This window comes from Limanda limanda, chromosome 13, assembly GCF_963576545.1.
Source record: "Limanda limanda chromosome 13, fLimLim1.1, whole genome shotgun sequence".
Classification (NCBI taxonomy): Eukaryota; Metazoa; Chordata; class Actinopteri; order Pleuronectiformes; family Pleuronectidae; genus Limanda; species Limanda limanda.
The window spans coordinates 23,648,103-23,659,656 of NC_083648.1; the positions used below are offsets into that span (position 1 = coordinate 23,648,103).

Genomic DNA, 11,554 nt, shown 5'->3' on the forward strand with positions numbered 1-11,554 from the left:
GTATAACATCCTTAAAAAAATACCCCACTGTGACACGAATGTAGCTGAGACTCTTACCCGAGGTGATTCACTCCAGGAATTTAGGAACTGTGCTATTTGTATAACATAGACAGAAAACAAAAAACTAAAAATGTCTTATTATGTCAGTATTTAATAAAGATGAATCAAGTATATACATTATTGTATTAATACCCCCCTCCCCCCAACTCAATTGACAGCACATACTATCTAAATATAGTTCAGAATAACTTAACCAAGACCAGCACCTAAACAAACCCTAAACAAAATGGTCACTCACATCAAACAGCACTTCCTCACTTAAGTGGGTATTGCCTTACCTTTAACCGTCAACCTGTATCAAGTGAAATGATGGATCCAGTGGCTGCCACCGGGTGTCCTCTCCATTAATAAAGGTTGTAGGTGAACCAAATATGGGGATGAATATCAGAGAAATGGCATCCAGGTTGCCTTTCACAAAAAGCATTCTCCAAATTGGGGAGAGCCCAGTGCTGCTATTTGTTGCTCTAACCTTGTGAACAAGGCCAGACTGGACAATGACACAAAAAGGGGGAGGCAGGAAGCAAGGGAGCAGGGAGGCATTGTCAATCAAGTAATTATCTTCTTCCTAAGTTACATAGAAGTAATACAAATTAAATTAATGAATTTAACTACAGTTCTGGAATTTTAAGCAAGTAAACAAGTTTGTAGGTATGACATAAAACAAACAATAACACCTTGATGGGCATATATTCAATGGGGTGGAATTCCCCTTGTCCACTATATTGACATATTCTTAATCTGTGAAGGTTTATCGTAGATTGTACCTTTATTTTCTAACTAAATAAAGTCGGCTACCACACAAGGAGGATTAATAGGACATAAAAAATGTCAACCTCTAAATTTCAACAATCATCTGACAAGTGAAAGGGTGTGAAATACATTTCAAGAGGGAGAATAAAGAGCTGCAGCTGTTGTCAGAAAGGCAAGACAGGGTCAAGGTCACAGCTGTGAGATCTCTTTTGTTATCACTCATCACTGGCAACAGTACGGTCTACACCCTCCGTCTAACACTGGTAACATGGCATCGTTTCCTTGTCTTTTTAGAAACAGGATTTTCACAATCAATACAGTCTTGCTAAATATCATAAATATCATACAGATACTTGACATAAAGAAATCCACACTTGTCGGTGACCTGCTTGAACCGGAGAAAAAACTTTTCCACCTAAATGACTATTTTGTTCAACATTCTCTCTGATCTAAAGTCAAGCATTTATTCACTTGACTGGTATTAAGACAGTTCAAATAGATAATCTGTTACAAGAAGCTAATGTGGCTGCAATCTCCAAAGCTCACACACTCCACAGACACGGGTGGTTGGATGTGGAAGGGGAGCAATCCTTTGTAGAGAGTAGCCAACATTTTGGCTAAGTGATTTCCATAATGTATAAATGGCTAATAGTGCATATAATGCCATAGTGGGTGTAGGGTTTAAAAGATTCTGGGTGAAACTAAAACATAGCCCACTGATTAGAAATAACAGAACCCTGAGACCATTTATTCCAATGATCTGAATAATTTATAAGCTTCGATTTATAAAGTATTTTAGGCTTCAATTAATTAGACTTCAATTATGAGTTGAATTGTTTTTTGTAACTGAGGTACCATTATGTTGTATTTATACTCAAATATTTGCTGTTTATTGGAGAAAGTCTACAAAGTTAGATAATTTGTAAATATGATTATATAATCTTGCAACATTATCATTAACAGTTTCATCCAGTACTGTTTTTTTTCCTGCCAGTGTTCCCAATTATATTCCTACTTACTGCCTGCAATTTGGATTAAACTCTCTGTCATGCAATATGTGCCTTGTCTGTTGTTTATAATCATGAGAACTACAAAAACGAACACCATCATTGATAATATATATATTTAATTTTTGAAAAGTAAAAACACAATGCACAACATTTGTCATGTTCTGCATTGAAACAAACTAATTTCGCTGTGACCTGTGCTATAGCCATCTATATAAAAGATAGCTGATGCAAGTGCCCTTGGCCGGCTCCTGTTGACATGGCATTGTTTTCTTCTCTTTATCCGTGAGGACAAAGATAACTTGTGAAATTCCTGCTGGGTTCCTTTGGGGCTTGCTGGTACGTAGGAGCCCTAGGGGACAGCATGTGACGTGGATGGTCAGGACAGGTTTTAATTTTTTCAGTGACCAGCAGCGACAGGTGATGAGCCCATAAGAAACCACTGCTGTATTGTATATACTGTACAATGTTTGATACTATACACCAGAATTAGCCATAACTCAGTACGCCAATAACTGCACTTAACTCCTCTATCATACTGTGAATGACAATGAATTAGCTACCAAGGAGAATGGCATCCAGTAGCTTTCTGAAAGATGTAATATGATTTTCTTGGTCCGACAGAGAATTTAAGCAAACTTGGAACATTCTGCCACAAATTGCATCCCATAAACTGCGTTGTGCCATTTATATGACCTTGACCCCAACTGTCTTCTACTTTCGATCACATCTCATCCCACAAAGCCTTGTTCCTGCTTGCATCCATACTAGAATTCTCATCTACTTTTCTTATACCTTAGTCTATTCCAGGATCTAGCGGAGCACTTAGCCGTCCATTAAGGGTCTCATTCTCAGCTGTCTACAGTCCTTGTGTCTTGGACTTTTACAATCACATGAATGCACAAGGGAAAGTGTGAGGCACCTTGCCTCACTTAAGTTTGAAACTGGAGACATCAAAGCTATTGTTAGTATATGTTCCCTTGTTCTTGTGAAAGGCCACTTCTAAGGGGATGTTGAAGTTTGGCAGAGGCTTACAGGAGTTGAGTGGTCTCTTGCCTCGTCGTCTCTCCACTCATTCAGACTATGGACCTCTTTGTGGACTCATATCTCTTGTCTTCTGATGAGGCAACGATCAGGACATGGCAAAATAATAGAAAGGTACTGTTGACCATTTAAAGTTACTGTCAATGTTTTAACAATCTTCTGGAAAACTTTGATTTCGAAAGGTTTGGATATTTATTTTTGCCATTATATATGATAATTTCAATATCTTGGTTTGACAGATGAAATTAGGTTGCTTGAATTCATTAGGTCTCTCTCAGAGTCCAGATTATCTGCCGCAGACATCTTTGTTAATTCTGTGTTCCAAATGGCCCTCCCTCATCTGGCTTTGCATGTCACTGCTTGTTACAGATATGTGAACTCCACAACTGATATGAAGGTTAGTGGCTTTAACATTAGTTGTATCGATGTTTTGAAATTGGACATTTATGTAAAAAGGAAGCGAATGCCCAATGAAGCCCATATTTCTGTTGAAATACAACAACTTTTAAAATGGGTAGAAGGCTACGTTTCAGGTGCTGCTACCATACATGACAATAACACGACAGGGGATTTATATGAGTGAGGTTCTTGTTTTATTATGTTATAGGTATCATCATAGGTGAAGTGTTTAGACTTCTGTCAAAAAATGTGTCACCACTATTCTGAATGCATTCATAATTGCAAATGCTGGCTTCCCCAATCAAGAATGAAAAATAATTATTAAATCTTATTGGATTGTACCGCACTATGGTGACAAGACATTAGTCCTATACATGATTTGTTAGGAGGCTTCTAAATTGTATTTCAATGTCTTTTCATTTTCAATCACCCCCAAACCGTACTTATTTTATCAAGTATTTTGGATTATGTTTAATAAAAAAGTCTTTGCACTTTATTTCCCAAAAAAGCATTAAAAACTTAATGTAAGCATGATAGGTGTTCTAAGTGTGTTACCAAACGGAAATAGGATGCGTCAGTGCCCTCTGTTGATCCAACGTGAGGTTGAAATACTTAAAAGACTCACTTGACTTAAGATAACAAATTTCACGTATGCTCATGTCGTTTGTAGCAACAATATCACTCTGTAGAAAGCGTTCTACACTGTCTTCAGTCGGTTAGACATTTTATTTTGTATACATTTCTTTCAACTTTTGATTTTAAAATTGTATTTCAAGCAGTTGAGAAAATCAGACAATACACACATTAATTTGCATTCTTTTTATTAATTGACTTGATTGGCAGTAATAAGGATTCAGTCATGAATGATTGGGTCTTATTTCATTCAAAATACACTTGGAACAAAAAATAATTTATTCTTTTTATTTTGAGTTTAATTCAATTATTATTTGTTTATTATTATTGTTATATTTAGTGTATTTATCAGTTGAATTCAAATGGGAATATGTTTATTTTTGTAGTTTAAGTAGTAAGTCAAGTTTTGCACTGTATGAATATGAACTACTTCACTCGAGAAACCACAAAAACATGCTTATGGAGAAACCATTTCACAAAACAAGTGCCTCAGAAATGATCATTTTAGAAGGAACTTCAGACGTCCTCAAGTTTCTGAAACAAAAGAAAGATAATATCAAATGTATGGCTCTTAGCATGCAGCTTGTTGGAATACAATTATATCCAGAACACCTCAGGATCTTGCTTGGATCCTGGTGATGATTAGAGCTAAACGGTCATCTCCTTCAGCAGACCAGGTAGCCGAGCTTGGAAGAAGACCTGATATTTTCAAACAAATAAGATCAGTTGTACCACTCACAAAACCCGTGATGGATGAATCACATTGACAGTTGGACTTTGAATGAAAGTATTAGAACTAGTCTGCCTTAAGATAATTGTCTGCCTTTAGATAATTGCTGCAGAAAACCACAAACACAGTCCTTTAGCATTCAGGGGCAAGAAAACAAACATTTGCATCTTTATTTCAAAATATATATTTCCCCAAAGGTTATAAGTATTTGCTCATCACTCCCATCATATCTATGTAATCATAGATAAGTGGAGTGATTAGGTCAGAGCCTAGACGCCAAACACTAAACCTGTTCTACTGCTTCAATGAACATTTGAACGTAGGTTGTCTGACTGAAATGTATAAATGGCTGCCTAATCAAAATAGGAGAAGGAGGAGACAAAATATAAGTGGAAAGAACACAAGAGATAATATTTGGTGTCTGTACATATAATAGCCTGGTGTGTCTCACCTACTCAATGAGGTAAATAAAGACCTGCAGATCCATACCAAAACCAATGCAAGTCCATTCAATGCTCATCAGTGAAGTTGATGCACATCTGCTCAAACGTGTTGAACTATAATGAAATGGATCCACAGTATGAGACCTGATCAATCAAACTCTATTTCATATAGATTATGTGTTGTTTTCAAGCTCGTTTCAATTTTTAAATCCAGCAATATCCAGCACACCAATGAAGTACTGAAAGGGCAGCTTGACATCCAGGGAGTGTTTAATTTGTATAACCATCCACAGAAACATCTCCTCATACACTGCGTTAGACAAGGCCCCAACAGCATAATACACCTAACAAGAAAATGCATAAAAACACTGCTTTTAACCTTTATGGACTTTTAGAATTGAAAAAAACTCTCTCTCACCTGAGCGACGTTTTTTCCCATTTCCGACATTGACTCTAGGGTGGTAGAGACCTTTGATGAGGTCGACAGAGTTCAGACGCATCAGATAAGCAACTTTGTCAGCATCTATCGAAACATTGTGGTATTGATTCATCAAAGTCATTACCTTGCCTCTCACGGTCCACCCTCATCATTCTCTTATCCCTGAGTCTTTTTGCACACTTTTTCCTCATGTCTCTTACCCTCAGTGCCATTAACGTCGGCCTGCTCCTCTCGCTGCTTCTGCTTAAACTTCATGTTACCATGATGCATTAAGGCTCCAGTCAGCTTGTACATGCTTTTCTTTTCTTCTTGAGTGAATCCCAGTATATCAAATGCTTCCTGAATAAGATAATGCAAGATTAAAATTCATTTCTGGCTTTCTAAATGTTGATTTATAAATTTTGATTTCAGGAATGTAAAGACTCGGTGGACATCAGCTCTTCTGAATCATTAATGGAGGTTACTGTTTTCTCACCTTGGGAAATGAAGGCATAGTCATAGGTGTTGTTGGTGATGAGCAACATGTCTAAAATCATAAAATATCTGGATGAATCTAGACACATTCAAGCAATTTAGATTTAAAGACTTTATCTGAGACATTTACCCAGAAGTTCAGTTTGTTTCTGGGACAAGACCTGATAAAAAACGTGGTAGTCCCTCTCAGCTTGGAACTGGTAGGTCAATCAAGACTTTTCCAGAAGCTCTGTTTGGAGAAATCAATCGTTACTGTTGCAGACTGAAAAGTTGATAAGTGAATCTACCTTAGGAAAGGTTGGTTTTAAAAGCGTCTTTTAGATTCAATATCAGCAGAGGCCAGCTTTCCTCGGACGTTGAAAGGAATTCTGACAAAGAAGACTCAGAGAAGCGTTTATTTCACTTTGCAGATACATTTTTGCAGTCACACAGAAACTCGCAAATCTAGAGGAGTTTTCATTCCTGGTGGTCTTGGTGATACCAAAGGCCTCCAGAACTGGGTTAGCCTGAATGATGTGATGCTCCGGGGTACCCTGAATTTGTCAAAGATGCTATTTCAAATTCATCGCCAAGTAATAGAATTACAGTTTCTGTCTCACACTCGGATATATTATTTCTAAATGATGTATCGTGCTTTACAACTGAAACTGAAGTACTCATAGATATATCTATATCTTCTTCTTAGCAGCTGGATCTTTCTTTCCCACCTGGCGCAGCTGCGATGCTCGCAAAGTACTTATGTTTGTTGTTTACAGCCTTTCCAGCACCAGATTCTCCACTGATGAGAGGAGAAATAGAAAGTTTTAAACCAAGAATGATCCACCTTATATATTGAGGAGTTGTCTGTAGGCTGAGTCTTACGTGATAAGAATTGACTGGTTTTCTCTGTCTGTCAGCAAAATAAATGATACAAATATCAGGTAAAGTGCCACAATGTCAGAATTGAATATTCAAAGACGCTGATGGATAATATACCTGACAGCATGTACTGGTAGGAATTTTCGGAGATGGAGAAGATATTAGGAGGAGCTTCAGCCCTCTTCTTTCCTCTGTAGGCACTAACCACTTCTTTGTTGTAGACTGGCAGCGCCTTGTAGGGGTTGACAGTCGCACAGAACAGCCCAGAGTAGGTCTATCATAGAAAGGGTGGCAGATAATCAGAAGTAAATGCAACGTCTTACATATTTATACTGCTTATTAACTGCTGCTTTAAAAATGAAGTTGACATTAAGTCTCTTACGTAGATCATCCATGCTGCTTGAGGCTCTTTGAGGTTGAACAGTAGCGGGCTCATGGAGGAAGATGAACATCGCCATGTCTTCAATCTTATCGAACTTTGGTGGGTTTGGGTGAACATCAACCTTCTTCACAGTCTGTAACAGAAAATGAGAAATGTTCGGTCAAAGTGATCAAAGACTTGAACCAATTGCATTCTTTTAAACAAAAAATTGTATCTACCTTTTCCAAATTTAGTTTGACTTTGTCATGGCAGCGTCTCCCATTTTTTAACCTGACAAACATCTGCACATATGAAGATATGATAACAATCACATAAAGCATGGACTCAGAATGTGACCAACAGAACGTTTCTTGCATTGCATTGTCCATTAGTATGCCACATACTGTATGAAATAAAAGTAGACAGTATTTGTTGTCACAATGTGTTATCTGACATAATGGTCTCTCCTAATTTAGAATAAAGTAAAATGAAATTATATGTGTGGTGGTTCATATTCACGTACTATATTGAGGTTGTTGAGTTATCTGAGACACAGATCAAAGAAATGCTTGAACAAGATAATATTGTAAGTGAGAGTTTATTCAAGAAAAAATGTCTCTCTTTAGTCTGCAAATTACCTTGATATCATAATAACATGTCTGCAATTGAATTATGAAAGTTGCACAAATTTCAGTCTGGACTGAAATTGCGGAGCCATAATCATGATTCAAGATATTTTGAAGCAGCATTTACCTTGAGCGGGTTGGAGTGTAAAGCAGACCAGTAACACTGTGGGTCTCACTATTCAACACATCTTTCCACTACTGCTACCATCAAATCATCATTTATTTCCACCAGCAAAGAACATGATATCACTCAAACCTTTCACCAATAACAAAAGACATGTTTAAAGTAAACATTTTTAAATAGGTTCAAAGTGCCACAGTTTGATCCCACACATCAATATTAATGTTTGCTTACCTCTCTCAACTTGCCCTCCCTCTGTTTTTAACGGTTGTTTACCCCAAATATGGGATGAAATCTTGGAGAAAACATTAATTAGAAAGCTTTCTCCAAATTGGGCGGGATGCACTGTTGCTATTTGTTGCTCTCACCTTGTGATAATCAATACATGTTGCAAAGCAAGGGGATGGCATGAGGTGGGGATCAGGGACAGGCTGATATCAAATGTCTCCAATTATATTTATAAAAATAATAACATCATTCTATGTATATGTTTAGAAGCTAAGGGCTTTATATAGGTTTCTAATTCTTGAAATGAGATTTGATTTGGTATTTCACACTTAGAGTCTCTCTTTCTTTGAGAAGGCCATATAAATCTTAAACTTAAGTAAGCAACTTTAAAACAATTGCCCTGTGGTACAAAATCAAGTTTTTTGGGGTTCTTAATGATGAGAGCAATGAACTAATGGAAATAACATGAACCATTATACTCACACTCTATATTCTGATTTAGGTAAGATGATCAGAGCTGTGCTTGGTTACCTGGCAGGTTAAAACTTTGATAGCAAAAATTTGGCAATCATAAAAGCTGAGAGCAGGTCGTGAAGTTGTTCCATTTAAAGGTTCAGTGTGTAAGACTTAGGGGAAGGGGATATATTGGCAGAAGTTGAATACAAAATAATCCTAGGTGTGTGTTTTTTACAGTAGCCAAGACTGGAGAAACTAAACACCTTTTGAATTTATATAAATACTACCACAGATTGTCTTTCATGTTTGGAAGAGGAGGTTATAGGAGAGGCTGCAACATGCAACTTCACCACTAGATGTCACTAAATTATACACACTGTACCTTTAATTTTGATGTCAAAGAGTGATGATGCTTCCTCCCACAGTAACAGACCTAGTTGATTCTCCATGTGAAATCCAAAACAAAAGGCAGACAAATAACTCCATGACTCTATTTCACTTTCAAACAATATTTTGAAAACTGCTGAAGAAAAGGAGAAGGTCGCTGAATGCTACTCATGTTAAGTGGTGGTCAGGGGGGTCATGAAATGTCACAGCTGTTGTCAAGGTTCAAGGACTTTGAATTATCACTCACCACTGTTCTCTCTAGGTCTGCTTCCTTTGTCTCATGCTTCCCTTGTGGCATTAGTCACTTTCCTTTGGCCTCGAGGACAAAGATAACCCTGTGAAATTCTTGTCTGGATTTTTCCTCTCTGATGTAGAAGGGCAGGCAGTATTTGAGGGCGCTGTTCTGGCTGAACATTGTTATATTGTGATGAAAGAAGGGTAACAGGTGCAGTATACATAGAAACATGCCCTTATTTTTTAAGTTTCATCACTATTAAAGTTGTATTCCCTCTTCAAAAAATATGTTCCTTCTGTTGCCTCCTAGTGGTTTGAGTCCATGATGCATAGACACATTGACTGAACCTCAGGGTGGATTCTAATAATCATAACACTCTTTGTTTTGTATGGTTTCTTTTGTAAAATGAAAAAAGAACTCTGGTGCTGAGCAATGTTCCAGTTGACCTCACTCAGAATTTGCTTTGACGTTGTTGAACTCATTCTCATTCTCAGCTGTCTAAACCCCTATGGAAATCTTCATCTGTGCTGTGTGGCCTTCCTGGCTTTCATCTCCTCCTCACACACTGACTCGCAGCCACACTCCATAAGGTGAGGCCGGTATTTGACAGCTAAGCTCTTGAGTGGAAAGGACACCTTGATATGATAAGTTAAATTGTTGGTGGTGTTGGCTATTTCATCATAAAGCATTTCCAAAACATCAGGGGCCTGAATGTTAAGCCATTAACACAGAGCAGCCTAACGCAAAGATAACAATACTGAACAGATGATCTCACAGAAAAACAATTCTATGGCTTTGATAGTTTTGTTAGTATAAGAAAGTGGATGCTGAAGAAATACAGTTCACCATTTATTTATAATCTTATAATGTCCCTACAGATACCTTAAACCTTTGAAGGAAGGCGGTGTGTGAGATCAAGGTCAGTGTCTGGGTGTTAGACAGAGTCAAGCTCAGATCCAACCTTCACTTTGCTCCTTCTGACACTCCTTCCTGTAAGGTAAGCCCGTCACCGATTTCATTTAAAAACGTTTAAATTTCAGATTTTAGATGTTAATTCAGTTTATTGTTTTTGCTGTTTATTTGTGGATATTGTCTCAGCTGATTTAGTTTAGTGTATTTCACTGTATTACACAGTTAATTATACTTGCATGTTAACCCGAGGAAACTGTTTAACTGAATGTCTATAACGCAGGACAATATGTTTTAAATCATGATAGCAATATTAATATTATTATTTCAGTTTTTACGATGTTCATAAATGAAAAATAGAGTCAAATGACACATGTTGTGCATTAATGAAAACTAACTTTGTTTTTGATAATGGAACTTATAATGTTTATTTTAACTATACTTGCTCTGATCACTCAATTGGACGCGTGAGAATTAAAAAATTTGACAAACAATAATATTCAAGAATTGTCCAAGAATTCAATCCAGCACAATGTTAGTGACTCATAACCTCCCCCAAATATTTTGACCGGATGTTTAATGCAATACTATTACTACAAAAATATGATGTAACAGAGTTGAAATGTGTTTCCTATAGTTAGTTGCTTAGTGAAATCTAAAATGCTGAGCGAATGTTTAGCAGCAAAAAGGTATATTTATCCACAGATCACATTCTTGGTTTCCAAAGCTCTTTATTGATTTACATTTCACACAAGATTTAATTGTTCCTCCTTGACAGATTCAGAGTTGATAAGGTTGAGACTTCTACGTTATTTTTACCCAGTTAAAAGTTTTTTTTGTATTTTTTCCTTACTCTGGTTGATGGTTAAGGACCAAGGATGTTACATCTTGTTAAAGTCCTATGAGACAAATTGTGATTTGTGAAAATGGGCTATACAAATAAAATTTGATTGGAATTTGATTGATAAGTAGAGCAGGTGAGTGGTTTTTGGAAGCTCTTCTTTTTGACAATAGAGATTAGAAGACGTAGATTGTGTAGCTATATAGTGTTTTGGTGAACATATATCTATTTAAACAATGAAGTTTGTTATATATTTGACTTGAGAGAAAAAAATTCGTGAGTTTCGATTGTGTGAAATAATTTTTAGAAACGAATGACACTTTTATCAAAAAAAAATGCAGTTTTGAGAGAATTCTTGAACAAGTTACTCTCTATAGAAAACTAGTAAAAAAAACTACTGGTTGTTTTAATCAGTTGTAGAAAAGAAACTTTATAAGTCGCTAAGATGTAATATTTTTGTGCAGTGTTAATTACTGCCTTTGCAGACTACATGTCACTCACACTATTATGACATCACAGAACATTTGGCAAAAGCCACTTATTAATAGCACAT

General features: G+C 36.7%; 1 pseudogene; it reads right to left on the bottom strand.

Annotated features, from left to right (window-relative positions):
- Nucleotides 1-5,263: 5,263 nt before the first annotated feature.
- On the bottom strand, nucleotides 5,264-9,431 carry LOC133017561 (myosin-6-like; annotated as a pseudogene).
- Nucleotides 9,432-11,554: the final 2,123 nt, after the last annotated feature.